Source organism: Eumetopias jubatus, unplaced genomic scaffold (assembly GCF_037043125.1).
Source record: "Eumetopias jubatus isolate StellerSeaLion01/CBP00866 unplaced genomic scaffold, mEumJub1_p1.0 scaffold_17, whole genome shotgun sequence".
NCBI classification, from domain to species: domain Eukaryota; kingdom Metazoa; phylum Chordata; class Mammalia; order Carnivora; family Otariidae; genus Eumetopias; species Eumetopias jubatus.
This window is the reverse complement of record NW_028274823.1, coordinates 60888994-60916399: the sequence shown is the minus strand read 5'-3', so window position 1 is coordinate 60916399 and position 27406 is coordinate 60888994. Positions and strand designations below refer to the sequence as shown.

General features: G+C 36.3%; 1 protein-coding gene across 1 annotated transcript in view; it reads right to left on the bottom strand.

The window, feature by feature from the left end:
• The window catches only part of CTNNA3 (catenin alpha 3), a 1824697-nt gene that overhangs the window by 744714 nt on the left and 1052577 nt on the right, over positions 1-27406 (bottom strand). The gene's annotated exons all lie outside the window — the stretch shown is intronic.

Here is a 27406-nt window from a genome sequence, read left to right as displayed (position 1 = left end):
AAATATTAAAAAAAAAAATCCTAGATTTTGTAGAACTTACATTTAAGTAGGTAAATACAAAATAATAATTAAGAACGTACTTAAATACACAGTTCAATTCAAGTAGATATATAATACTTGAAGAAGAAGAAGTGGGATGATAAGATAAGAACTGACTAGGAGAGGGGCGCCTGGGTGGCTCCGTCATTAGGTGTCTGCCTTCGGCTCAGGTCAGGATCCCAGGGTCCTGGGATTGAGCCCCGCATCGGGCTCCCCGGGAAGCCTGCCTCTCCCTCTCCCGCTCCCCCTGCTTGTGTTCCTGCTCTCACTGTGTCTCTCTCTGTCAAATAAATAAATAAAATCTTAAAAAAAAAAAACTGACTAGGAAAAAGCCTATTTAAATAGACACAGAAGAGGTTTCTCCAAAGACGAGACTTTGAGTAGAGACATATATGAAGTGAGGGAGAGAACTGCATTAAGATTTCTGGAAGGAGCTGAAGTTTTGTCAACTTAGTGACTAAAATCTTTGTTTCCATTATATTTTCTAACTGGTTTTTGTTAGAAAAGACTTAGGATAACTTCCCAAGCATACACTTTCAAAGTACATTTAAATGCATGTAGAGGTGCCTGGGTGGCTCAATTGGTTGAGCATAGGCCTTTGGCTCAGGCTATATATATATATATATATATATATATATATATATCTCCTAGTTTTATGACACTGGATTTATTTTAGGTTGATATAAGAAATAGCCACATGAAGAGTATGCCTCTTCTATTAAACAGTTCCTGTGGATATCTATTATGCTTTTCAATGTTGCTTGTTACAGTGATAATTTTCTTAGTTGGAGTTAGGATGGTGTAGATGATGAAATGTAAAATAGTAGAAAATAAAATTAGGTAGAAATCCCAACTCTACCACTTAAAAGTTGAATGAACTTGAGAAAGTAGTTAAACTCTGCTAACCTCAAATCCTTCTGCAAAATGGGGAACATAATAACCTAAAATGAGGATTAAATGAGATGTTATCTATAATGGACCAGGCATAATGCTTGACATACAAAAAAAGCTCTTATTATCCATTACTTTTTTTTTCATCTTTTAGTGTTTTTTTGAGGAGTAATTCATTCAGGTACCTTGGGTACTGATTAGCATTTTTCTTTCTAGAAATTGATTAGGGCTTTGAAATAATACAGATTAATAATTATAATAACAAAATGTGGCCATGTAGACAACTGACTAAGGCCAAAGGAATTAGAGGGACCCCCACAGACCTGGGTTCAAATCTTGGTTCTGTCTTCAATTAATTTTGTGATTTGCTGGCTTCTCCCCAGTCTCATTTATATACTTCTTTTCATCTGCCTACTCAACATTGGATTACTGCAGGACATAGTTACTGGATCTAAACTTTTGTCTATCTATTCTCATTAACTTGACAATAACCAATAATACGGCTTTAAATAAAACTTTCAAATTTATACCTGCAGTCCAGACTGCAGATTTATATGTCCAACTGGCTACTGGACATCTCTACTTGGCTGTCTAATAGGAATTTAAACTCATCTTGTTCAAAACCAATTTCATGATTTTCCCTGACAAAGCCTCCTCCTAAGTTTTCCTCATTTCAATTAAGGTAACTCCTATCCCTCCAATTGCTCAGGTCAGAAACTTTATAGTCAGCCTTACCTCTGTCTTTTATACTCTTCACCCAATAAACCAAAAATCCTGACAGTTCTCCTTTCAAAATGTATCTAGCATCATACTACTTCTTACTGCCTTTTCTTGCTGCTCCCACCTTGGATTACTGCATCTCTCATCACATTGTTAACATAGCCTTCACCCTGGCCTTTCTGCCTCCTCACCTGTTCCTCAGCAATCTATTCGTACCTTCCAGAGTGATCTTTTTTTAAAATTAAAGTTGAATCAAGTCACTCAACTATTCGATACCTCCCATATCTTGTTTCTTTAAGAGCAAAAACTCAGATCATTACAATGACCTACAAAGTCTCAAATGATACCATCTCCTCTATTTGACCTAATCTTTTTCTTATCTCCCTTTTGTTCACTTTACTCCAAATACCTTGGCTATTGATTCAAGATGTCAGGTATGTTTCTCCTCCTAGGGCCTTTGTACTTGCTGTTCTCTACCCCTGGGATGCTTTTTCCTCAAATGACAACATATAGCACTTTTTTATTCCTTCAGGTTTTTGCTTCATGTCAATAAAGTCTCTTTGAGCTCCCTATAAAAAATTGATCTCTGCTTCCATTATCCTATATCCCCATTACCTGCTTTATTTTTTTCCAAAGCATTTCTTACTATCCAGTATATTATTATTTATTTTTTATTGCCTCTTGCCTATTAAAATGTAAGCTCAATGAGGTCAGGGATTTTTGTGTCTTTCATTCACTATTATTTCCAAGGCTTGGTAGAACCAATATTTGTCGAATGGATTCACGAGAGTCCCTATTAGGTTTTTGTTAAAAGTTGGTATGTTAAATGTTCAGTATAAATGGTACTTTGTACCTAGTAAATACTGAATAAATCATGGCTATAATTATTATTTAAGAACCAAATGAATCAGTGCATTTTTTTTGATACTGAACAACTGGACCAGTCCTCATAGACCATTCATATCAGGAGTTTCAATTCCCCCAATTTAAGACTCTAATGCCATTTGTATTTTTAATTGTGTTAAAACATTCCATTGATCAAAAATAACTTTGTAAGACCAGAATAAGTAAGCCTTCAGGAATAAAAAAAAAAAATACCACTTTGTCTCCAGGGTTTATATAAATGCACCAAAAGAAAAACTATGTACACCTTGGCCACCATTGCTAGAGAGTTAACTTTCAATAGCCTAAAGGTTGTTAATGCAGTTTTTATCACTAAAGAGATTAACATAAAATTGCTGAGGGTCTGCCAACAGGGTGAATGTTCCCGGAGAGATGGCAAGAGCAACAAGGAAAGATATTTAAGTCGTCAACATTTCTTATTATTTCTTAGTAAAAACATTAAATAGTTAGATCAACATTTGGCAGATTTACAATCCAGTCCAGAAATTAGTTTGTAAAAATCATACAGTTTCAAAAAGTCTAGTTCAAAAAGTGGTGCCTTGCCCAACATTCATACACATCATGAAATGAATGAGAATCTAACCACCACAGGTGACCCTTACATTTCCAGATGGAAACCTATGAACTTCAGCAAGTTGGGAATATATGTTAAAAAATTATTATTTATCTATTAAATTTTACAGGGTGTGCTATATTCTATCTGACAGTCCTATTCATGGGAAAAATATGTTGTCCAGAAATTCTGTTAAACTATTGTGCTGACTGGTCTCTCTGAACTCATGACTACCAACTTCAAAAGGACTGCCTGTAATCCTACTACCTCTGCCTGCAATTTTTCCACTCTCCTAGATGACCATGTCCTAAATTTCTTCTCTCCTTAATTATGAACAACTCTACTACTGTCTTTTCTCTTTGCAGGTAATCTTGCTTCTCCTTTCATAGAAAAATAGAAGTGACTGGAAAAAATCTTTCATAAACTCTCTTCACATATATTTACTATTTCGTATCTATGGCCATGGACTCTGTCTTCTTTCTGTCTCTGTCCTGTATAAGGTCACCCTCCTTTTATGCACTAGATCCCATTCTGCCTCTAAGGGGTATTTGTCCCATAATTGTTGTCTGTCCCTCTTCGCAAATCAACTTTCTCTTCTCTAATGAATTACTTCCATCATCAATCAATCATATAATAATATTTTCATCCAAAAAGGAAGAAAGGAAGAAAATAAAAGAGGGAGGGAAGGGAAGAGTAGAAGAGAGATGGAAGGGTATCAAAAGGAGAGGGGGAGGAAGGAAAGAGGAAAACACTTCCTTTGACCTCATATCTTCCTTTCTCTATGATCTCATTTCTTTGCTTCCTGCTTTACAGAAATGCTGCTTAAAAGATTTACCTATACTTACTACTCCCAATTTATTCCACCTTCTCTCTTGTCTTGAACCCACTCCAATCAGGATTTTAAGCCTTCTCCCCTACTGAAACTGCTCCTGTCTAGCTCACCAATAACTCCACCTAGCTGAATCCAGTGGCAAACTCTAAGTACTCACCTTATTCTCTGTATTCATTTCCTAGGGCTGTCATAACAAAGCATCACAAACTACATGGCCTAAAACAACACAAACGTATTATCTCATAGCTCTGAATGCTATAAATCCACAATCAAGGTGCTGTTGGCAGGGTCTGGGTCCCTCTGAAAACTGTAGGGAAATCTTTTCTTGCCTCTTGCCAGCTTCTGGTGCTTTCTTAGCAATATTTGTCATTCCTTGGCTTGCAGGTACAAAATTCCAATCTCTGTCTTCATCATTACATAGTGTTCTTTCTGTAGGTCTCTGTCTTCACATGGTTATCTTATTATAAAGACCCCAGTCATATTGAATTATGGGCCCACCATACTCCACTATTGTTTCATCTTAACTAATTGCATCTGTAGAGACCCTATTTCTGAACAAGGTTACATTCTGAAGTATGGGGAGTTAGGACTTCAACATAATCCTTTTGGGGGAACACATGATATCTTCATTTTAATGTTGGATAGCCATCTCAAACTTAGCATATCCAAATCCAAACACCTGATCAAGTCCCCCAAATGTTCTGCATCCACAGCCTTCCAGATCTTAGCAATGGCTATGTCACCCTTCTAATTGTTCAGATACAAAACCTGCAGAGTAATCATTTCTACTTTTCTCTCTTCACGCCACATCAGATCTATTAGAAAATCTTGTCAGCTCATTACTTCTCATCAGCTCCACTACTACCACTCTGGTCCAAGCCCACAGTTTATCTTCCCTACACCATTACAGTAGCCTCTGACAGACTTCCATATATCCAGTTCTACCTTACCATAATCTATTCTCAACACAGATACCAGAACCATCCTATGAAAAAGCCAGATTATGTTATTTCTCAGCTTAAAACCCTCGAATTACCCCTGTTTCTTTGAGAGTAATTGGCAAAATCCTTACAATGGCTTAAAACTACCCTCCCACCTCTTCATCTCCCATCCTCCTATGGCCATCCCAAACCAATATGCGATTTTTCTTATATGCCTCAGAATTTATTCTTCCCATTTTAGGGAACTTTTCTCTGCCAAATTTGTCCCAGATACCTTCATGGCTCTCTCTCTTTCTCTTACCTCTCTAGGTCCCTGCAAAAATATCCACTTAGCAGTGAGACATTCTCTGCTATTTTTTTTTTTAATGAAAGCAATCCTGCCCAGTAACCCATCACTCCTCTTCTGCTTTACTTTTTTCACAGTAGCCCTAATACCATCTGAAACACTACAAATTAATAAAACCATCTCTCCGATTTTCTGTCTCTCTGGTTATTGCTTTTCTCTCTATTAGAAACTAAGTTCTAAGAAGACAGAGATTTTTGTCTGTTTTTGCTTGTTTGTTTGTTTCCACAACTAGAGTTGAAAGAAGGAATCATGAATCAATTTAGAGAAAACTGTCAAAAATTAAACAGAGTTCAATCTGTATACCAAGTTCAATGTCTTATGATCAGTGAATTATTTAAGTAGGCAAAAAAAAAAGTTGTAATCTAGAAACCAGAAAGCTATCTATACTTATGTAGTCTTATATAAAAATTAAGAATCATTATACAATATAAATTAAACATAGCTTTCTTTTTTAAAATTATCATTAGTCTCCAAAGAATCTAGTCTGGTTGGACAAAGACCCCTATTACTTATAGATTCTTTCTTCTGTCACCTTAAGAAGTGACATTTTTTGCTGGTCAATCTTCCGTTCCCCTTAATAGAAGATTAGAACTTGTGTAGTCACTTCAAAATACAAATTCATCCTATACCTCTTCTGCCAAATGTCTTTGGTACTAATTTTATATTTTATATTAATTTTTTATCATATACAAAAGGTTAATCTTTTATACAAAAGGTTAATCTTTATTCTCCTGTTGAATACTTATCAGAAGTTTAATCTCTCCCAGACACTTTTCTTTGAATATTTATAGGTTTGACATTGAGTAATAAAATGAAATCCCATGATATTCTTGTCCTGTTATATCTCAGATAGTTAAAAAAAAGGGGGGTCAATCAGCTTTATAGCACTAACCAAGTCACACATTTGAACATAGTTCAAGGACCCTAAATTTACCAACCATAAAGGAATAATTTTAGGGAATGTTTGGAGGTTGATAGGTAATTCGTGAAGTTCTTCATGGATATTGGCTTCATCTCTGTGCAGAGAGGAGCAGCTTTTGACCTCTGATCTAGCTGTGAGGTCAGATAAGGCTGGGCTAGTAGTTTTGAGACTTTGGGAAACCACAGGTACAGGACTGGTCATCATTGGTGCCATGACTATGACAGGTCTAGAATCTGGAAGCATGACTCGTAACTGAGTAGAATCATCTAGGCATGTTCTGTCTCTCTTGACTTCTCCTGGTAGGGGGCAGAGCATAGCCATCAGTGAAGACACTGCTGTTACTAGTAAGAAAAATCCTATGGAAAAAATATCACCCATGCTTTTCCTTGGGAAATGGTCATTTGAATACCCTTTTCAGGGCTCTTTAACAATATTATCCAATTTCGTGCTCACAACACCTGAAGAGATTAAAAAGAGTGAGAGAGAGAGAGACCCAGGGCCTCCAAACTAGGTTACAGGATAGACATCTCTATTTTGTAAGGACTCTCCCAGTGATTCTGGTACACAAGGAGGACTAAGAATTATGTGAGAAAGATTCACTGGGACAGTGTTGTAACCAATTTACAGGCAAGGAAAGAGAAGTTAAGTAATCTTTCCAAGGTCACACTACCAACATAGGATCTTTTCTTCCCATTATATCATGGTGCCCTCTGCAAAATCCCCAATCTCCCCATCACACATAAGTTTTCTATCTTTTCAGCTAATGAAATATATTTGAAGTCACAGGAAACAAACAAAGTTGGATTAAAGTGGAGTATAAATGTTTCACAGAAAATAATCAATCATTATGTTATAGTCTACTCAACTTTCTCAGACTAATGAGTATTGGAAAGCTGCCCACAATTTCAGGGCATGAAACTGAGGCAAAAAATTCAAGCAAACACTACTACTACTGTTGCTACTACTACAACTACAACTAGGACTATCGCTACTTGTACTGCTGCTGCTACCACCACTAATGACAACAACAACAAATACAACAATACTTTTGATATTTCACACATTAAAACCCTCTTTATGTTATAATTTTAATAACAATTCCTACAAATGCAAAAGCTACACAACTTTATCCTCATCTCTTTTTAATCTACTTTTTTGATTTTCAGATACTTTGTACACAGGCTTAGCTTTCTACTGAGTAAACATCTGGAACCTTTACTCAACAATGATTTGGAAAAGTTAACTGCCAGATTCTTATAAACTCTAATTTCCCTGACCTAACTACTTTAAATCCAGCATAGGCCAGTAATGCCACCTTTGTCCAGAGCAACTTTAAAGGCCTGATGTTTTAGAAGTATAAAAGATTCCCTACTATGGAGAGATGGTAATCACAGAGACTCTGAGCAGCAACGTCTTTAAACAACAGTAACTTCTACCCTTTATCATAAAACATTTTTTTTTTTTTTTTTGGTTAACAAAGTTTCTCTCACCTCTACTGTAGCTGAGCACACACATTCTAAAAGATGATATTTTTGTCACATATGGTAATTCAAGGTCCCAGTTTGAATGATTTATAAGTACCTTGTGAATTTCTTGAGCTGATGGGGAAGACTGGACAATAGGAAAGGCATCTTCCTAACATAAATTACTAAGTTGTAGTATCTTAGATTTCTAGAACTAGCAATGATAGATGTAATCTAATCTAAATCCAACATATTATAGGTAAGGATGTTGGTGACATCTTGGGTCCAGACAGTGAATTTTGGACAAAGCAGAGCAGAAATCAAGTCTGTATGCTCTAATTTCCATGTCTGAGAAACCAAATATCCACTTTGGAGTATTATATCCTCTAAGTTTATCCAAATCTATCTTTTCCTTCAAGGTTCAGTTTATCTCCTACTGCCCAGTATCATACAATCAGGAATAAAAAGGATGCTAAGGTCATCCTGTCCAAATAGGCTCTGAATCTTCTCTATCATGCTCCCCACCACAGGGTCATTGTACATACAGTACATCTAGTGACAAAGAATATTATTCCTAATGAAACAATCTTTTCTATCTTTGGATACTCTGAACTAAGTAACTTATAATATTTGCCAAAATATGTTTTGCTAAAGCAACTGTTCAATGATTAAATCGCTTTTGTCATAGAACATTCCCCCACATATCTGAAGATAGGTATGAGTACCCCTTCCATTTCTCCAGAATGATAATTCCCCACCCTTTAAAAATCCCTCATGCCATGCCATGCCATCCTACCTGCTCTCCTTTGAATACCATCTAGTTTTGAATTATGTCTTAAAATGTGGCATTCAGAAGGGAACATATTATTTTAAACACTTCTAAGAACAGTAGAATTTTCCTTCCCTCATTCTATTAATTCTCTATTAATAAAGCCTGTGAATTCTCAATGAGGGTTAATATTGCCCACAAGAGGGTAAAAATCAGTTCTTGTGAAAAAAGTCTTACTCTTTTATATAAATAGCACAGACACAGATAAAGTACATAAAGAGATATACAATGTATCTGTGTCATTAAAATTTAATAGGGTAATTATCAGGAGAAAAACAATTCTAAAAAAACTCCTTAGAGGGACAATAATGAAAAAAGGTTGAGAAACGGTGATATAGCCTAAGATTACATTACCTGTTTTATAATGCCATCATACTATTAACTCTTATGGATGTTTTAGCCAAATAAAATCCTTACAATTGTTTCACTTGCTAAAAGGTATCTCATTTATTTGTGGTTTCCAGTTGGGTTGGTTGGTTGGCTGATTGGCTGATTGGCTGATTTTGGTTTTTAGGGAGTGGCAGATTTTGTTTTGTTTTGCTACTATGAAACCACAAGCTTAAATCTATTCTTGATAAAACTGTCCTTGTTTTGTCTGTTCCTGCCTGTCCAGAAATTTTGGGACCTAATTTAGCCTTCTAATACATTCATTATTCTTCCAAGCTCTGATTATTTGCAAATCTTATCTCCTATCATCCAGATTACTCATGCCAGTAATTTGCAGAAACAATCTTGAAAAGAGCAGGGCTACGAATATTGTCCTGCACATACCCTCTCCATTTTGTGTTAACGTATTAATCACTGGGCTTTGACTAACACTTATTCATCATTTATTAATGTGACTAGCTGTACATTTCCATGCATAAAATCTATAGTTTTCTCTTTTGCTCTTTGTACACTATAAGAAACCTTGTCAAATGTATCATAGAAATCCAGATATCTGGCTCTATAGTATAAAAGTTTAGCAACCCAAGCAAAAAATAAGAAGTAAAATTGAGTGTTTTGTTTTTCTTTAATAAACCTGTGCTGCCTCACTATGATTATTTTTTCATTTTCTCTATACTTCTTTTAAAAACCCTCTTTTTAATAATCTATAAAGCCACCTCTGTGTAAAAGGGCCTAAATATTCTATTGATTATGTTTTTTCTTATAACAGTATTTGTCAGTTATAGTCAGTAGACTCTTGCTCTGCTCCCTTATGTTTCCATGGATATATGTCTTACATTTCCAAAAAGATGATAAATGCTTAGGGCTGAACCCTATATTCCCCATAGTTGCTCAACAAAATATCGTAGAAGATAATAAAAAATATACTGTTTGACTGATTAATTAATATCAGTTTCTACTTACTATCAAATCAGATCAGTGAAAGAATCATAAATCATACTCACACTTTAGGCCAGGTTTATGGATGGTTTCAAAGGCTTATGCTAATAAAAGTGTACAAAACAGATGAACATAGGGGAAAAAGAGAGAGAGGGAAACCATAAAAGAGAACTCTTAATGATAGAGAACAAACTGAGGGTTACTGGAGAGGTGGGCAAGGATGGGCCAAACGGGTGATGGGTATTAAGGAGGGCACTTGTGTTGAGCACTGTGTGTTGTATGTAAGTGATGAATCACTAAATTCTACTCCTGAAACTAATATTACACTGTATGTTAACTAACTGGAATTTAAATAAAAACTTGAAACAATAAAAATATTAAAAACTTGAAACAATAAAAATATTAAAAAAAACTTGAAACAAAAAAAACAATAAAAATATTAAAAAATTAAAAAAAAATATTAAAAATATTAAAAAATATATAAAAAATATAAAAAAAATACAAAAAAACAAATTAAAAAAAACAAAAAAAATATAAAATATTAAAAAATATAAAAAAATGGTTGAAACAATAAAAATATTAAAAAATATATAAAGAGTTTCTTCCTGTATTCAACTCTCAGTTTACTAATTTCTCACTAAAAAGTTCTCCTTGAGATATAGGGAAATTAAAAACTGACAATGGAAAAGTTAAAAGGAACTATATAGGTTACATATGCAAAAAATACAGAATATATCTTTAGGATGGGGAGCCTCCTTATATTTTCACAAATGAAAATCACTTAAAAATAGACATATCAGGACAGGCTCCTAAATTTTTTTCTAACTAAAATTGAGCATATATGTATAATTTATTTAAATTATCATGTAGCTCTGTGGGTGAGGTTCTCAAATTAGACATTTTGACTACATTAAAAACACAATGACTGCTTAGTTGAAAACTGACTTACTGAATTATCTAAATGAGCCATTTGCTTGCCATTTGATGGTGGTGCATTTTTATGTCTTAGACATTGTATATGTTCTCCATGTGTGTATTCTGATATTCTAAACCTGCAATGCAATTCAATTATTTGAAAGAAGATATTAAATGATCAGGGTGGAGGTCTCTAAAGATAGTGACATAAGAAGCTCCTGTACTCCTCTCCTTCTATGGGCATACTGAATAAATAGCTACACAAAGAGCAATTCCCTCTGAAGGAAATCTAGGAACTAGTTGAGTGACTCCTACACATTGGGTGAACAAGAAAATACTCATATCAAAACAGATAGGTAGGCTGAGACACACTCTCACCCTAAACCCCAACCCCAGCACAGCACCATACAATTAGGAGGAAATCCTTAACTCCCAGCTTCTCCCTCAGGAGTGAAGGGTTTGGACCCCATATCTAGTGTCTCAGTTTTTAAGACTCCCAACTAAGGGACAGGCCCCTAACCACCTAGTTTTGAAAGCCAGCAGGGGTTGTGTCCACAAGACCCATAAGACTATAACAAAAAGCAACTGTTTGGGCATGAACACTCCCTGCGGCTGTCATCCCAGGGCTCAGCACAGAGGGAGCAGGAAAAAAAAAAAAAAAAAAAAAAGCTCATTTCTCATTCTTTCCCTGAAAGGAGTCTATTTGCATACTGCAAAAGCTGCTGTCTGAGGGTCAGAGATCTAAATTACTATGCATCTGGGGATTGACTGTGATCCTTTCCACAGATCAGGGAGGCCTGTGGACACCTCCTCTGCCCTCTCCCTTCTGACTACCTCCAGGCACCAGTATCACCCTAGAAAGAGTTTATACACAAGTCTGCACCCCAGCTTTTGTGGACAGGTCCCTACATTACCTGGCTCTGACAGCCAATGAGGCTTACATTCAGGAGTTCCACAGGACTGTAGAAAATAAACAAGAAGTTCTTAACGGACTCAGAGGCACCCTTCCCACCTCTACCTAAGTCATGGCTATATACCCAGGGCCCAGGGCCCAGGGCCCAGTACGAAAGGAGTAAACAAAAAATGCCTCCCAGTTTCTCCCTGGAAAGGATTTAACAACATACCTTCCCTGCTGCTTCCTGAGGTTTCAGCTTCCAACTGGCCTCTGTACAAGTGCTGACTATAATATTCCCCTTAGGGGAGTTAGCACACCCTTAACTACTGGGATCTACTAAGAACAAGGAAGACAGCTTAGACAATCATAAAGGATTTAGAGAAAACCAGGAGCATGGGCTGGGCTGATAGACAAAGTTCATCTCCTATGGGAGACCACTCTGTCAAGATCTACAGAAACCAACACAGAGAGTCAAGAAAAATAAATAAACAAAAAAATACACCCCAAACAAATGAACATAATAAAATTCCAGAAACAGATCTTAAAATACCAAAGATAAGTAATTTACCTGATAGAAAGTTCAAAATAAGGGTCATAACAAAGATCACTGAAGTCAGTAGAACATTCCATGAACAAAATGAGAATTTCAACAAAGAGAAAATATAAGAAAGTACCAAACAGAAAGCACAGAGCTAAATAATACAATAACAGAACTGAGTAATTCAATAGAGGGGCTCAACAGTAGACTAGATGAAGTGGAAAGGAGTATCAGAGAACTAGAAGACAGGGAAGTAGAATTCATCTAACTAAAGAAGCACAAAAGAAAAGAATATCTATAAAAGTAAAGACAGCTTAGGGGACCTGTAGGAAACCATAAAACAGATCAATGTATGCATTATAAGAGTTTCAGAAAGAGAAGAGAGAGAAAAAGGGGGCAGAGAGTTTATTCAAAGAAATAATGGTGGCAAACTTCCCTACCCTGGGGAAAGAAACAGACATGCAGATTCAGGAAACGCAGACTGTTTCAAAAAAGATGACCCACACTGAGACACATTATAATTAAGCTGCTCACATTAAGAAAAAAATACAGATCTCAAATAAACAACCTAACTGTATACCTCAGGAAATTAGAAAAATAAAATTAGAATTAGAACAAAAAGCCCGAAGTTACAAGAAGGAAGGGAATAATAAAGATCAGAGTGGAAACAGATGAAATAGAGGAAAATAAAAGGAAAAAAGAAAAATTCATGAACTAAGAGCTGGTTTTTTGAAAAGATTAAAAATAAAATAGAGAAACTCTTAGCTAGACTTAGCAAGTAAAAAAGAGTGGACACAAATACATAAAATTAGAAGTGGAAGAGGAGATATTATAACTGATATCAGAAAAATATGAGGACCATAAGAGATTCCTATGAACAACTATATACCAACAAATTGGATAACCTAGAAGAAATGGATAAATTCCTAGGAATGTACAACCTAACAAGACTGAATCATGAAGAATAGAAAATCTGAACATACCAATAATGAGTAGGGAGATGGAATCAGTAATCAAAGCCTTCCAACAAAGAAAATCCCAGGACCAATGATTCATTGGTGAATTCTACCAAACATACCATGAAGAACTAATACCAATCCTTCTCAACCTTTCCTAAAAAATTAAAAAAAAAATAGAAGAAGAGGGAATATTTACAAATTAATTTTACAAGGCCAGCTGATACCAAATACTGATATTCTGAGCTGATACTTTGAAACCAAACCAAAAAGGATATTACAAGAAAAAAAAAAGGCCAATAACTCTGATACACACAGATGTAAAAATTCTCAACATATTATTAACAAATTGAGTTAAACAATAAATTAAATTATTCATAAACCTCAATCAAGTGGGATTTATTCTAGGGATGTAAGGATGTTTTAACTTTCACAAATCAATCAAAATTATACACTATATTAACAAAATAAAGGATAAATATCATATGATCATCTCAACAGATGCAGAAAAAAATGTGGCAAAATTCAAGATCTTTTCATGATAAAACTTTCAACAAACTTGGTATAGAAGGAACGTACCTCAACATAATGAAGATCATGTATGATAAACTCATAGTAAACATCATACACAATGGTAAAAAGTTGAAATCTTTCTTCTAATATTGGCCAAAGATGTTCATTCTGGCCACTTTTATTGAACATTCAAACTCTAGACACAACAATTAGGCAAGAAAAAAAAATGAGTGAAAGACATCCAAATTGGAAAGGAAGAAGTAAAACTGTTGCTATTTGCAGATGACATGGTACTATATTAAATAAACCCTAAAGACTTCACCAAAAAAACTATTAAAATTGATAAATGAATTCAGTAGTCACAGGATACAAAATTAACATACAGAAATTGGTTGCACTTCTATGCACTATCAGAAAGAGAAATTAAGAAAATAATCCCATGTAAGAGGAAGTCAAACTCTCACTCTTTGCAGATGATATGATACTGTATGTGGAAAACCCAAAAGACTCCACCCCAAAACTGCTAGAACTCATATAGGAATTCAGTAAAGTAGCAGGATATAAAAATCAATGCACAGAAATCAGTGGCATTCCTATACACCAACAACAAAACAGAAGAGAGACAAATCAAGGAGTCTATCCCATTTACAATTGCACCAAAAACCATTAGATACCTAGGAATAAATCTAACCAAAGAGGCAAAGGATCTGTACTCAGAAAACTATAAAATACTCATGAAAGAAATTGAAGAAGACACAAAGAAATGGAAAAACGTTCCATGCTCATGGATTGGGAGAATCAACATTGTGAAGATGTCAATGCTACCTAGAGCAATCTACACATTCAATGCAATCCCCATCAAAATGCCATCCACTTTTTTCAAAGAAATGGAACAAATAATCCTAAAATTTGTATGGAACCAGAAGAGACCCCGAATAGCCAGAGGAATACTGAAAAAGAAAAGCAAAGCTGGCGGCATCACAATTCCGGACTTCCAGCTCTATTACAAAGCTGTCATCATCAAGACAGTATGGTACTGGCACAAAAACAGACACATCGATCAATGGAACAGAATCGAGAGCCCAGAAATGGACCCTCAACTCTATGGTCAACTTATCTTTGACAAAGCAGGAAAGAATGTCCAATGGAAAAGAGACAGTCTCTTCAACAAATGGTGTTGGGAAAATTGGACAGCCACATGCAGAAGAATGAAACTGGACCATTTCCTTACACCACACACAAAAATAGACTCCAAATGGTTGAAAGACCTAAACGTGAGACAGGAGTCCATCAAAATCCTAAAGGAGAACACAAGTAGCAACCTCTTCGACCTCAGCCGCAGCAACTTCTTCCTAGAAACATCGCCAAAGGCACGGGAAGCCAGGGCAAAAATGAACTATTGGGATTTCATCAAGATAAAAAGCTTCTGCACAGCAGAAGAAACAGTCCACAAAACCAAAAGACAACCGACAGAATGGGAGAAGATATTTGCAAATGACATATCAGATAAAGGGCTAGTATCCAAAATCTATAAAGAACTTATCAAACTCAACACCCAAAGAACAAATAATCCAATCAAGAAATGGGCAGAAGACACGAACAGACATTTCTCCAAAGAAGACATCCAAATGGCCAACAGGCACATGAAAAAGTGCTCAACATCGCTCGGCATCAGGGAAATCCAAATCAAAACCTCAATGAGATACCACCTCACACCAGTCAGAATGGCTAAAATTAACAAGTCAGGGAACGACAGATGTTGGTGGGGATGTGGAGAAAGGGGAACCCTCCTACACTGTTGGTGGGAATGTAAGCTGGTGCAACCACTCTGGAAAACAGTATGGAGGTTCCTCAAACAGTTGAAATTAGAGCTACCGTTCGATCCAGCAATTGCACTACTGGGTATTTACCATAAAGATACAAATGTAGGGACCCGAAGGGGTACGTGCACCCCAATGTTTATAGCAGCAATGTCCACAATAGCCAAACTGTGGAAAGAGCCAAGATGCCCACCGACAGATGAATGGATAAAGAAAATGTGGTATATATACACAATGGAATATTATGCAGCCATCAAAAGGAATGAGATCTTGCCATTTGCAATGACGTGGATGGAACTGGAGGGTGTTATGCTGAGTGAAATAAGTCAATCAGAGAAAGACATGTATCACATGACCTCACTGATATGAGGAATTCTTAATCTCAGGAAACAAACTGAGTGTTACTGGAGTGGTTGGGGGTGGGAGGGATGGGGTGGCCGGGTGATAGACATTGGGGAGGGTATGTGCTATGGTGAGCGCTGTGAATTGTGCAAGACTGTTGAATCACAGATCTGTACTTCTGAAACAAATAACGCAACATATTTTAAGAAAAAAGAAAAAGAAGAAGATAACAGGAGAGGAAGAAAAGCGGAGTATGTCAGTGGGGGAGATGAACCATGAGAGATGATGGACTCTGAAAAACAAACTGAGGGTTCTAGAGAGGAGGGGGGTAGGGGGATGGGTCAGCCTGGTGATGGGTATTGAGGAGGGCACGTTCTGCATGGAGCACTGGGTGTTATGAACAAACAATGAATCATGGAACACTGCACCAAAAACTAATGATGTAATATATGGTGATTAACATAACAATAAATGTGTGGCTTGAAAAAAAAGAAAATAATCCCATGTATAATTGCATCAAAAAGAATAAAATACCCAGGAATAAATTTAACCAAGGAAGTAAAAGACCAGTACTCTGAAAACTATAAGACATTGAAAAAAGAAACCGAAGACAACACAAAAAAATGGAAAGATATCCATGCTCATGGGTTGGAAGAATTACTGTTGTTAAACTGTCCATGTGAGCCAAAGCAATCCACAGATGTATTGCAATTCTTTTCAAAATAGCAATAACATTTTTTAAAGTAGTAGAGCAAGGAATCCTAAAATTTATATGGAACTACAAAAAATCTCAAATAGCCAAAGCAATCTTGAGAAAGAAGAACAAAGCTGGAGGTAACATATTAGCTGATTTCAAACTATACTACAAAGCTATAGTAATCAAAAAAGTATGGTACTGACATGAAAACAGACGGATAGGTCAATGGAATAGAATAGAGAGCCCAGGAAAAAACCCACACATATATGGTCATTTAATCTATTACAAAGGTGGCAAGAATATACAATAGGGAGATGACAGTCTCTTCAATAAATGGTGTTGGAAAAACTGGACAGCGACATGCAAAAGAATGAAACTGGACCACTATCTTATACCATATACAAAAATAAATTCAATATGGATTAAAGACTTGATTCTAACACCTGAAACCATAAAACTCATAGAAGAAAAAAAGGCAGTAAGCTCTTTCACATTGGTCTTAGCAATACTTTTTTTTTTTTTTGAGCCAAAATCCTCAGGCAAGGGCAACACAAGCTAAAATAAACAAATGGGATTATAAAAAAAAAAAAAAAGCTTTTCCACAGAGAAGGGAACTATCAACAAAACAAAAAGGCAACCTATTGAATGGGAGAATATATTTGCAAATCATACATCTAATAAGGGGTTAATATCTAAAATATATAAAGAACTAGGGGCACTTGGGTGTCTCAGTCAGTTAAGCATCCAACTCCCGATTTTGACTCCGATCATGATCTCAAGGTCATGAGATGGAGCCCTACATTGGGCTCTGTGCTGGGGTTGGAGCCTACTTAAGATTTTCTCTCTCCTTCTCCTCTGCCCCTCCTTCTGCCCCTCTCCTTCTGCCCCTCACACTATTTCTAAAAAAAATTTTTTTTAATAATAAATTAATTAAATTAAATATATAAAGAACTCAGACAACTTAAAATCAAAAAAAGAAACAACAACAAGAAAAACCATGACATTATTAAAAATCAGCAGAGGACCTGAGTAGACATTTTTTCCAAAGAAGACTTAGAGATGGCCAACAGGCACATGGAAAGATGCTCTCCATCACTAATTGTCAGGAAAACACAAATAAAAACACTTCACCTCTGTCAGATTATCTATTATCAAAAATACAAAAAAAAAAAGTGTTAGAGAGCATGTTGAAAAAGATAACCCTCTGGGCACCTGGGTGGCTCAGTTGGTTAAGCGACTGCCTTCGGCTCGGGTCATGATCCTGGAGTCCCAGGATTGAGTCCCGCATCGGGCTCTCTGCTCAGCAGGGAGTCTGCTTCTCCCTCTGACCCAACCCCCTCTCATGCTCTCTCTCTCTCTCTCTCATTCTCTCTCTCAAATAAATAAATAAAAAATCTTAAAAAAAAAAAAAGAAAGAAAAAGATAACCCTCTGTTATCTGTTACACTGTTGGTGGGAATGTAAATTGGTGTAACCACTATGGAATATAGTATAGAGGTTCCTCAAAAATTAAAAATAGAACTACTATATGATCCAGCAATTCCATTTTTGGTACATATCCAGAGAAAATGAAAACACCAATCTGGAGAGATACATGCACCACTGTGTTCACTGCAACATTATTTGTAATAGCCAAGATATGGAAGCAACCTAGGTATCCATCAATAGATGAATGAATAAATAAGATGTGGTAGATATATGCAATGGGCTATTACTCAGCCATAAAAAAAAAGAATAAAATCTTCCCATTTATGAATGGATGAACCTAGAGGGTATTACGCTGAGTGAAATAAAACAGAAAGACAAATACCATATAATTTCACAAACACCTGGAATCTAAAAAACAAAACAATGGAACAAACAGAACAAAACAGAAACAGACTCATAGTTACAGGAAAAAACTGTTGATTACCAAAAGGAAAAACTGAGGGAGAAATATGTGATGGGGAATAAGAGACACAAACATCCAGTTATAAAATAAATGTAATGTATGACATAGGGAATAGAAATAATATTGTAATAACTTTGGTGACAGATGATAACTAGACTTATTGTGCAGATCACTTCATAATGTATAAAAATATCTAATTGTTACAAGATTTCTTTCCCTTCGTTGTCCATGGTTCTTGGTCATGATGCTTCAAAGAATGACAAGGTAGACCAGATGAAGAGTGGTGGGCAGCAAAGCAAAGTTTATTGAGCGATAGTTCAAAGTTCCTGGAGAGGGAGGGGACCCAAGAAGGTTGCCACCAGGGTTTCTAAGTCAAGGGGTTTTTATGGGCTTGTTGGTGGGCTGCTTTAATCTAATTAACCCTCCACGTGCCTGTCATCCAATCAGGTTCTTGCCACCTATCTGTCACACGGGAAAGGGTGGAGGGCTCCTTCCAAGGTGGTATAAAATCCTTCTAAGAGTGGTTTCCTCTTAGTGTGGGAGCCCATTGTCCCTGCCTGCCTTTTTTCTGACTATCCTTCATTATAATCACTATGATGTACACCTAGAACTAATAAAATATTGCATGTCAATTATTCCTAAATAAAAAAGAGACTATTATGGGGTGCCTGGGTGTCTCAGTCGGTAGGCATCTGCCTTCGGCTCAGGTCATGATCCCAGGGTCGTGGGATGGAGCCCTGCATCAGGCTCCCTGCTCCGTGGGAGGCTTGCTTCTCCCTCTCCCACTCCTCCTGCTTGTATTCCCTCTCTTGCTGTGTCCCTCTCTGTCAAATAAATAAATGAAATCGTAAAAAAAAAGAGAGAGAGAGACTATTGTATAAGTAGGAAAAAAAATAATCCTGTTTACAATATCATTTAAAAATTCTTAGGAATAAACATAACCCAGGAGGTAAAAGATCTACACACTGAAAATTATAAGACATTAAAGAAAGAAATTGAAGAAGACACAAATAAATGGAAAGATATTAATATTTCTCAAAGACCTATACTACCCAAAGCAATCTGAAGATTCAAGGCAATCCCTATCGAAATTCCAATGGGATTTTTGACAGAAACAGAAAAAAAAAAAAAATCCTAAATTTTGTTGGAACCACAAAGAAACCCTGAAGAGCCAAAGCAATCTTGAGAAAGAACAAAGCTGGACACATCGCACTTCCTGATATCAAACTATATTACAAAGCTACACAACAGAATCAAAACATGTGATATTGGCATAAAAATAGACATAGATCAGTGGAACAGAATAGAGAGCCCAGAAATAAACCCAGACACATAGGATCAATTCATATACACTGAAGGAGCCAAAAATCCTCAATGGGGAAAGGATAGTCTCATTTAAACTGGACTTAGTCTACACACAGTAATCAGCTCAAAATGGATTAAAGACTTAAACATAAGACGTGAAGCCATAAAACTTCTAATAGAAACCATAAGGGTAAGCGCCTTAGCATTGGGCTTGGCAAAGTTTTTTTGGATTTGACACAAAAAGCAAAGGCAACAAAAGCAAAGATAAACAAGTGGACCTGCATCATACTAAAAAACTTCTGCATCAATAAAATGAAAAAGCAACCTATGGAATGGGAGAAAATATTTGCAAATAATATATATAAATATAGATAGATGGTATCTATAGATAAAAAGTTAATATCCAAAATATGTAAAGAATTCATTCATTTCAACAGCAAAAACACATACAACCTGATTAAAAACTGGGCACAATAAATGAACAAATATTTTTCCAAAGGAGGCATAAAAATAGCACAGAGATACATGGAAAGGTACACAACATTACTAATCCTTAGGGAAATGCAAATCAAAACCACAATAGTGTACCATTTCACACATCTTAGAATCCCTAGCACCAAGAAAACAAGAGGTAACAAGTGCTGGAAGGCCCTGGAAGAAAGGGAACCCTGCCTCACTGTTGGTGGGAATGCAAACTGGTGCAGCCACTGTGGAAAACAATATGGAGGTTCCTCAAAAAATTAAAAATAGAACTACCATATGATCCAGCAATTTCACTTCTGGGTATATATCCAAAGGAAATAGAATCACAATCTCGAGGAGACATCTGCATTCCATGTTAATTGCAGCATTATTTACAATAGACAAGATAATTGAAACAACTGAAGTATCATCAACAGATGAATGGATAAAGAAGATGTGAAATATATATATATGTGTATATATATATATATGAATGGAATACATATATATGATGTGAAATATATATATGTATATATATGTATATATACACATATTTTTGAATATTACTCAGCCATAAGAAAGAAGGACATCGCTACATTTATAACAACATGGATGGTCCCTAAAGGCATTATGCTAAGTGATGAAAGTCAGACAAAGACAAATACTGTATGATATCACTTATACATGGAATCTAAAAAAGCTAACCTCCGAGAAACTGAGAGTACAGTGGTAGCTACTAGGGACTGGGGATTGTAAGAAATGAAGAGACATTGGCCAAAGGGTACAAATGTCCAGTTATAAGATGAATAAGTTCTGGAGATCTAATTACAACATGTGATTATAGTTATCACTGTATCATACACTTGAAAGTTGCTAAGAGAGTAGATCTTAAATGTTCTCATCACAAAAAAATAATGGTAATTATGTAATGTGATGGAAGTGTTAGCTAATGCTAAGTGGTAATTATTTTCCAATTTAGAAGTATATCAAATACTTTGTATACCTTATACTTATAATATAACATATAACATAATGTTATATGTTAATTATGTCTCAACAAAACTGAAAAAAATATTAAGAAAAAAATTAAAAATGGGGAGAAGAACAATGGAGACTTTGTTATTTTTATAAAGTTTTTTTTAAGCTGATTGGTGCTTACACTGATGTTCGTACATAATTTTAAAAGCTCTTTTGTGTACCTAAAATATTTCACAATAAAGTGTTATGATAGATTATTTGTGATATCAGATGATTTTTAAAAATTTAAACAAATAAGGTGATAAGAAATCTTGCAAGAAAACCCCCCCAAAATTGAACAAAACAAATCTCGTCCTCCTAAAATTCCATTTAGAGAATTTGAGAGCATAAAGTAGAAACCCTTACTTTATTGATCAGATTTTAAAAGTTTATTATTATATTAGGAATATATAACTTTCAACTGTGTAGATACAGATGAAGTTTGGGATGCAGAAGATTCGGTTCAGAGGATTAGAGTTCATAGTATAGCTGTAACTATTCAAAATAGGAATAGGAACAAGTTGTAAAGTTACAATAAATAATGAAGAATTAGAATATTAAAAAAATAAAAATTTAAACAAAAAATGGGAAGTTTTTATTCCTTCACTCAACTGCTCTGTGTACCCTCAGCACCTCTCTTCTAGCAGCTGTTTTAAATTGAGGGAGGGAAGAATTCAGTGGGAGATGGTATGGGCCCAATTATTCCTAGTGGGTTTTGTAAATAGCAGTCCCCTTTAGAATACATCCTCCAAAGACTTGATAAGACAACCAAAGAGGTGAAGAGAGGATTGATCTTTAAATTAACTGTCAGCCTACACTTAATTAGAGTTTATTCCTCCTTAACCTTACAACCTTTAGACGTACAGAATGCTCAGGTTATTAAATATTATCAGCAAGACAGTGAGGATGGTAAGAGGCAAGAAATACACAGAAAATAAATTTTGAGGTTTTTTTTTAAAGAAAAAGGTGGCTCAATATTAAAAATTGAGAAGAATTTTTAGAAACATTTGACTGCATAGTACAGATCTCCTCATACCTAAAATTCTTTATGTTCTTTCAATGGGTCCTGAGAATTACTAAGAATCACTATCTGAGAGTAATATGTCCATTTTTTTAAAGTAGGTATTAATTTCCTTTTGCTGCCATAACAAATTATACAAACAACACAAATGTATTATCTCATAGTTCTACAGGTCAGGGGTCTGAGACTCAAAAAGCCCACATTAAGATACTAACTAGTCTGGGCTCTTATTTAGAGGCTTGGAGGAAGAATCCACTTCCACACACATTCATGTTGTTGGTTGGATTCAGTTCCATGCAACTGCAGGACTAAGATCTCCCATTTCCTTGTGGCTGTCAGCCAAGGGTCGTTTTTAGATTCCAGAGACCTCCTGCAGTCCCTGGCTCATGGTCCTCTTCCTACCTCTTCAAAGACAGCAACAATGGGTTGAATCTTCCTCACATTTTGAATCTCTCTCAACCCCTCTTCTGCCTCATGTCTTCTGTGCTCATCTCTCTCTGACTCGTGTGACTTCCTCTTCTGCTTTTAAGGGTTTATATGATTACATTGATCCCACTGGCATAATTTAGGATAATCCCCATTTTTTTTTTATGTCAATGGATTGGCAAATCTAATTACATCTGCAAAATCCCTTCGCAGCAGTACCTAGGTTAGTGTTTGATAATAACCAGGAATGGGAGTCTTGAGGGGACGTCTTCACAATTCTGCCTACCACTTTGTGTGCCCACCAGGTTCAAGGAGAACTGGAATTACAAGCAGTGGAAGACACTTGAAGAGATATTTTCCTAGAGAAATGCCTCTAATACCCCTTTTATAAATGATAAACACACGGAAACACACACACAACACTTAATATTTTGTTTTCAACAAACTGCCAATTAAATGATGCATATTTTTACAATCCATAAAACATAAAAGTTTATCTAAATGAAGCATTGTGAAACATTATTTGATTACTCAAGTGGTAACTTCATGGCTAATGATAAATCTTATCTTATTAGGAGTTCTAGTTGAGAATGCTTTTATTTGTATTGTTTTTGTATTTTTCAACAGGATATGAAACTCTTGGAAGAAGTTGTATGAACAAGGGAGGAAAGATATTCTGTGATTATAATTAGAGATGTCTTTTTGTAGGAAGTAATTATCAGTGCAAGTTAAGTACTAAAATTGAAAATTCAATTATTCTTAAGTATTTACTAGACTAGATTAGTTAACTGTCATTCTTATAGAAATTAGCCCTATAAGAAACATTATAGAAACATGAATTATCATGGTTAAAAATATAATGCAGCTGGAGGAGCAAGATGGCAGAGGACTAGGAGACCTGCATTTTGTCTGGTCCCAGGAATTCAGCTGGATAGGGATCAAACCATTCTGAACACCTGCGAACTCAACAGTAGATTGAAGAAAAGAATAGCAGTAACTCTCTGAACAGAAAAGTGACCACTTTCTTGAAGGTAGGATGAGCAGAGAAGTGAATCCGAGGTGATAATATGGGAAGATAGACAGCGGGGTAATGGCCTCCATTGGCCGCTTCTGGCAAGTGATAGAGCCATGAAGCACAAAATCGGAACTTTTAGAAGTCGGCTCCGCTGAGGGACATCACTCCAGTGGCTAAGTGCGGGGTGGAACCCTCGCGAGACAGTGTGGTCTCAGGACCCTCAGGGTCATAGAAAGACGGGGAGTGCCTGAGTACAGCAGAGCTCCCAGGTATTAGAGCGAGGAAGCCGGCTGCAGAGGCGGAGCCAAGGCGCGGGCTCTCAGCTCGGGGTTGCCATAAACCATGATTCACAGCACAGTGGGGCCACTGCTCTTCCAGGAGAGACCCAAGAAGCAGCAGATCTGGGGAGACTCCCTTTCCTTCCCTGGGAGGAGTGGCACGGGAGTGCATCGCAGGGATCTGCTGGGTTTGGAGACTCCACACAGGGTCGTGAGCCAGAGATAAAAACATTCAGTCACAGGCCAGATGAGCACGGAGTGCGGCCAGAGACAGTGGAGACAGGAGTGACTGCTTTCTTCTGGAGGCGCATTGGGGAGTGGGGCTCCAAGTTCTCGGCTCCTCTGGGGCAGAGATTGAGAGACTGCCATTTTCACTCTCGTCCTCAAAAGCTGAGTGGAAAGCTTGCAGGGAACAAAAGCTCCCGAGAGCAAACCCAAGCAGATTACTTAGCCCAGACCCGGGAAGGGAAGGGCAACTGCACCTCTGGCAAAGACATTTGGGAACCACGGCAACAGGCCCCTCCCCCAGAAGATCAGCAAGAACAGCCAGCCAAGACCAAATTTACCAATCAATGAGAAGAGCAGAACTCCAGGGCTATGGGAATACTGCACATACAATTCATGGATGTTTCCCATGATTCTTTAGTTTTTCAAAGTTAATTTTTTTAACTGTCTTTTTTTGTGTGAATTTCTCTTTTTCACTTTTTCAACCAACCAATCCCTTTTTAAAAACAAAAATCTTTTTTATTTTTCATTTTTAGAGTCATATTCTATGCCTTCATAGTAGTTACCCTTATTTTTGGTATATATATATATGTGTGTGTGTGTGTGTGTGTATATATATATATATATATTATATATATATATATAAGTTGTTCTCTCTTTAAAATTTTGGGATACGGTTTCCTCTAAGAGATCAAAATATACCCTAAATCTCTAGTGTATGGCTATGTTCTAGTCTCCTGCCTGAACACATTCTCTCCACACCCCCTTTTTTATTTGAATCCTCTTCTTTTTTTTTAACCAAATTCTTATCTTATCAATTCCTTTTATAAAATCTTTTATAATTTTCATCTTTACACTCATATTCCATCCCTTCATGTATTAACCCTTATATTTGTACATATATAAGTTTTTCTTTCTTTAAAATTTGGGGAGGCACTTTCTTCTAACAGACCAAAATACTCCCAAAATCTAGTGTGTGGCACTGATCTATGCACCAACCTGATCATATTTGATCATATTCTGTTTTTTTTGTTTTCTTTTGTTTTTGTTTGTTTTTATCTTTTTCATTTTCTTTTTCTTTCTTTTTCTTTCCCTTTCTTTTCCCCCAGTTTCAGGTCTTTTCTGATTTGTTTACTGTATATTTTCTGGGGACATTGTTACCCTGTTAGCATTTTGTTCTCTCATTCATCCATTCTCCTTTGGACAAAATGACAAGACAGAAACAATTATTTCAACAAAAAGAACAAGAGGCAGTACCAACTGCCAGGGACCTACTCAATATGGACATTAGTAATATGTCAGAACTAGAGTTAAGAAATATGATTTTAAAGATCCCAGCTGGGCTTGAAAAAATCATGAAAGTTATTAGAGAAACCCTATCTGGAGAAATAAAAGAACCAAAATCTAACTAAGTTGAACTCAAAAAAGCTATTAATGAGGTACAATCAAAAATGGAGGCTCTAAATGCTAGGATAAATGAGCCAGAAGAGAGAATTAGTGATATAGAAGACCAAATGATGGAAAATAAAGAAGCTGAGAAAAAGAGTGATAAACAACTACAGGATGATGAGGGCAGAATTTGAAGGATAAGCGATACCATAACACAAAACAACATTAGAATAATTGGGATCCAAGAAGAAGAAGGAAGAGAAGGGCAGAACATACATTGGAGCAAATTATAGCAAGGGAGAACTTCCCTAATGTGGGGAAGGAAACAGGCATCAAAATCCTGAAGACAGAGAGAACCCTGCTCAAAATCATTAAAATAGGTCAACACCCTGACATCTAATAGTAAAACTTACGAGTCTCAGAGACAAAGAGAAAATCCTGAAAGCAGCTCGGGACAAGAGATCTGTAATCCACAATGGTAGAAACATTAGATTGCAACAGACCTATCCACAGAGACCTGGCAGCCCAGAAAGGACTGGCATGATACCTTCAGAGCACTAAATGAGAAAAATATGCAGCCAAGAATACTATATCCAGCTAGGCTGTCATTAAAAATAGAAGGAGAGATAAAAAGCTTCCAGGACGAACAAAAAATAAGGAATTTGCAAACACGAAACCAGCCCTACAAGAAATATTGAAAGGGGTCCTCTAAGCAGAGAGAGCCTAAAAGTAACATAAGCCAGAAAGGAACACAGACAGTATACGGTAACAGTCACCTAACAGGCAATACAGTGGCACTAAATTCATATCTTTCAATAGTTACCCTGAATGTAAATGGACTAAATGGCCCAATCAAAAGACACATGCTATCAGACTGGATAAAAAAACAAGACCCATCGATATGCTGTCTGCAAGAGATGCATTTTAGACCCAGAGATAAACCCAGATTGAAAGCGAGGGGGTGGAAAACGATTTACCATGCTAATGGAAACCAAAAGAAAGCTGGGGTGGCAATCCTTTTATCAGACAAATTAGATTTTAAACCAAAGACTGTAATAAGGGATGAGGAAGGCACTATATCTTACTAAAGGGTCTATCCAACAAAAAGATCTAACAATTGTAAATATCTGTGCCCCTAAAATGGGAGCAGCCAATTATATAAGCCAATTAATAACAAAAGCAATGAAACACATTGACAACAATACAATAATAGTGGGGGACTTTAGCACCCCCCTCACTGAAATGGACAGATCATCTAAGCAAAAGTTCAACAAGGATATAACGACTTTAAATGACACTCTTGGACCAAATGGACTTCACAGATCTATTCAGAACATTCCATCCCAAAGGAACAGAATATTCATTCTTCTCTAGTGCCCATGGAACAGTCTCCAGAATAGATCAATCCTAGGTCATAAATCAGGACTCCATCAGTACCAAAAGATTGGGATCATTCCCTGAATATTTTCAGACCACAGTGCTTTGAAACTAGAACTCAATCACAAGAGGAAAGTCGGAAAGAATTCAAATACATGGAGGCTAAAGAGCATCCTACTAAAGAATGAATGGGTCAACCAGGAAATCAAAGAAGAATTAAAAAAAAACATGGAAACCATGAAAATGAAAACACAACTGTTCAAAATCTTTGGGATGCAGCAAAGGTGGTCCTAGAGGGAATTATATAGCAATACAAGCCTTTCTCAAGAAACAAGAAAGGTCTCAACTACACAACCTAACCCTACACCTAAAGGAGCCAGAGAAAGAACAGCAAATAAAGCCTAAACCCAGCAGGAGAAGAGAAATAATAAAGATAAGAGCAGAAATCAGTGAAATAGAAACCAAAAGAACCGTAGAACAGATCAACGAAACTAGGAGCTGGTTCTTTGAAAGAATTAACATGATTGATAAACCCCTGGCCAGACTTATCAAAAAGAAAA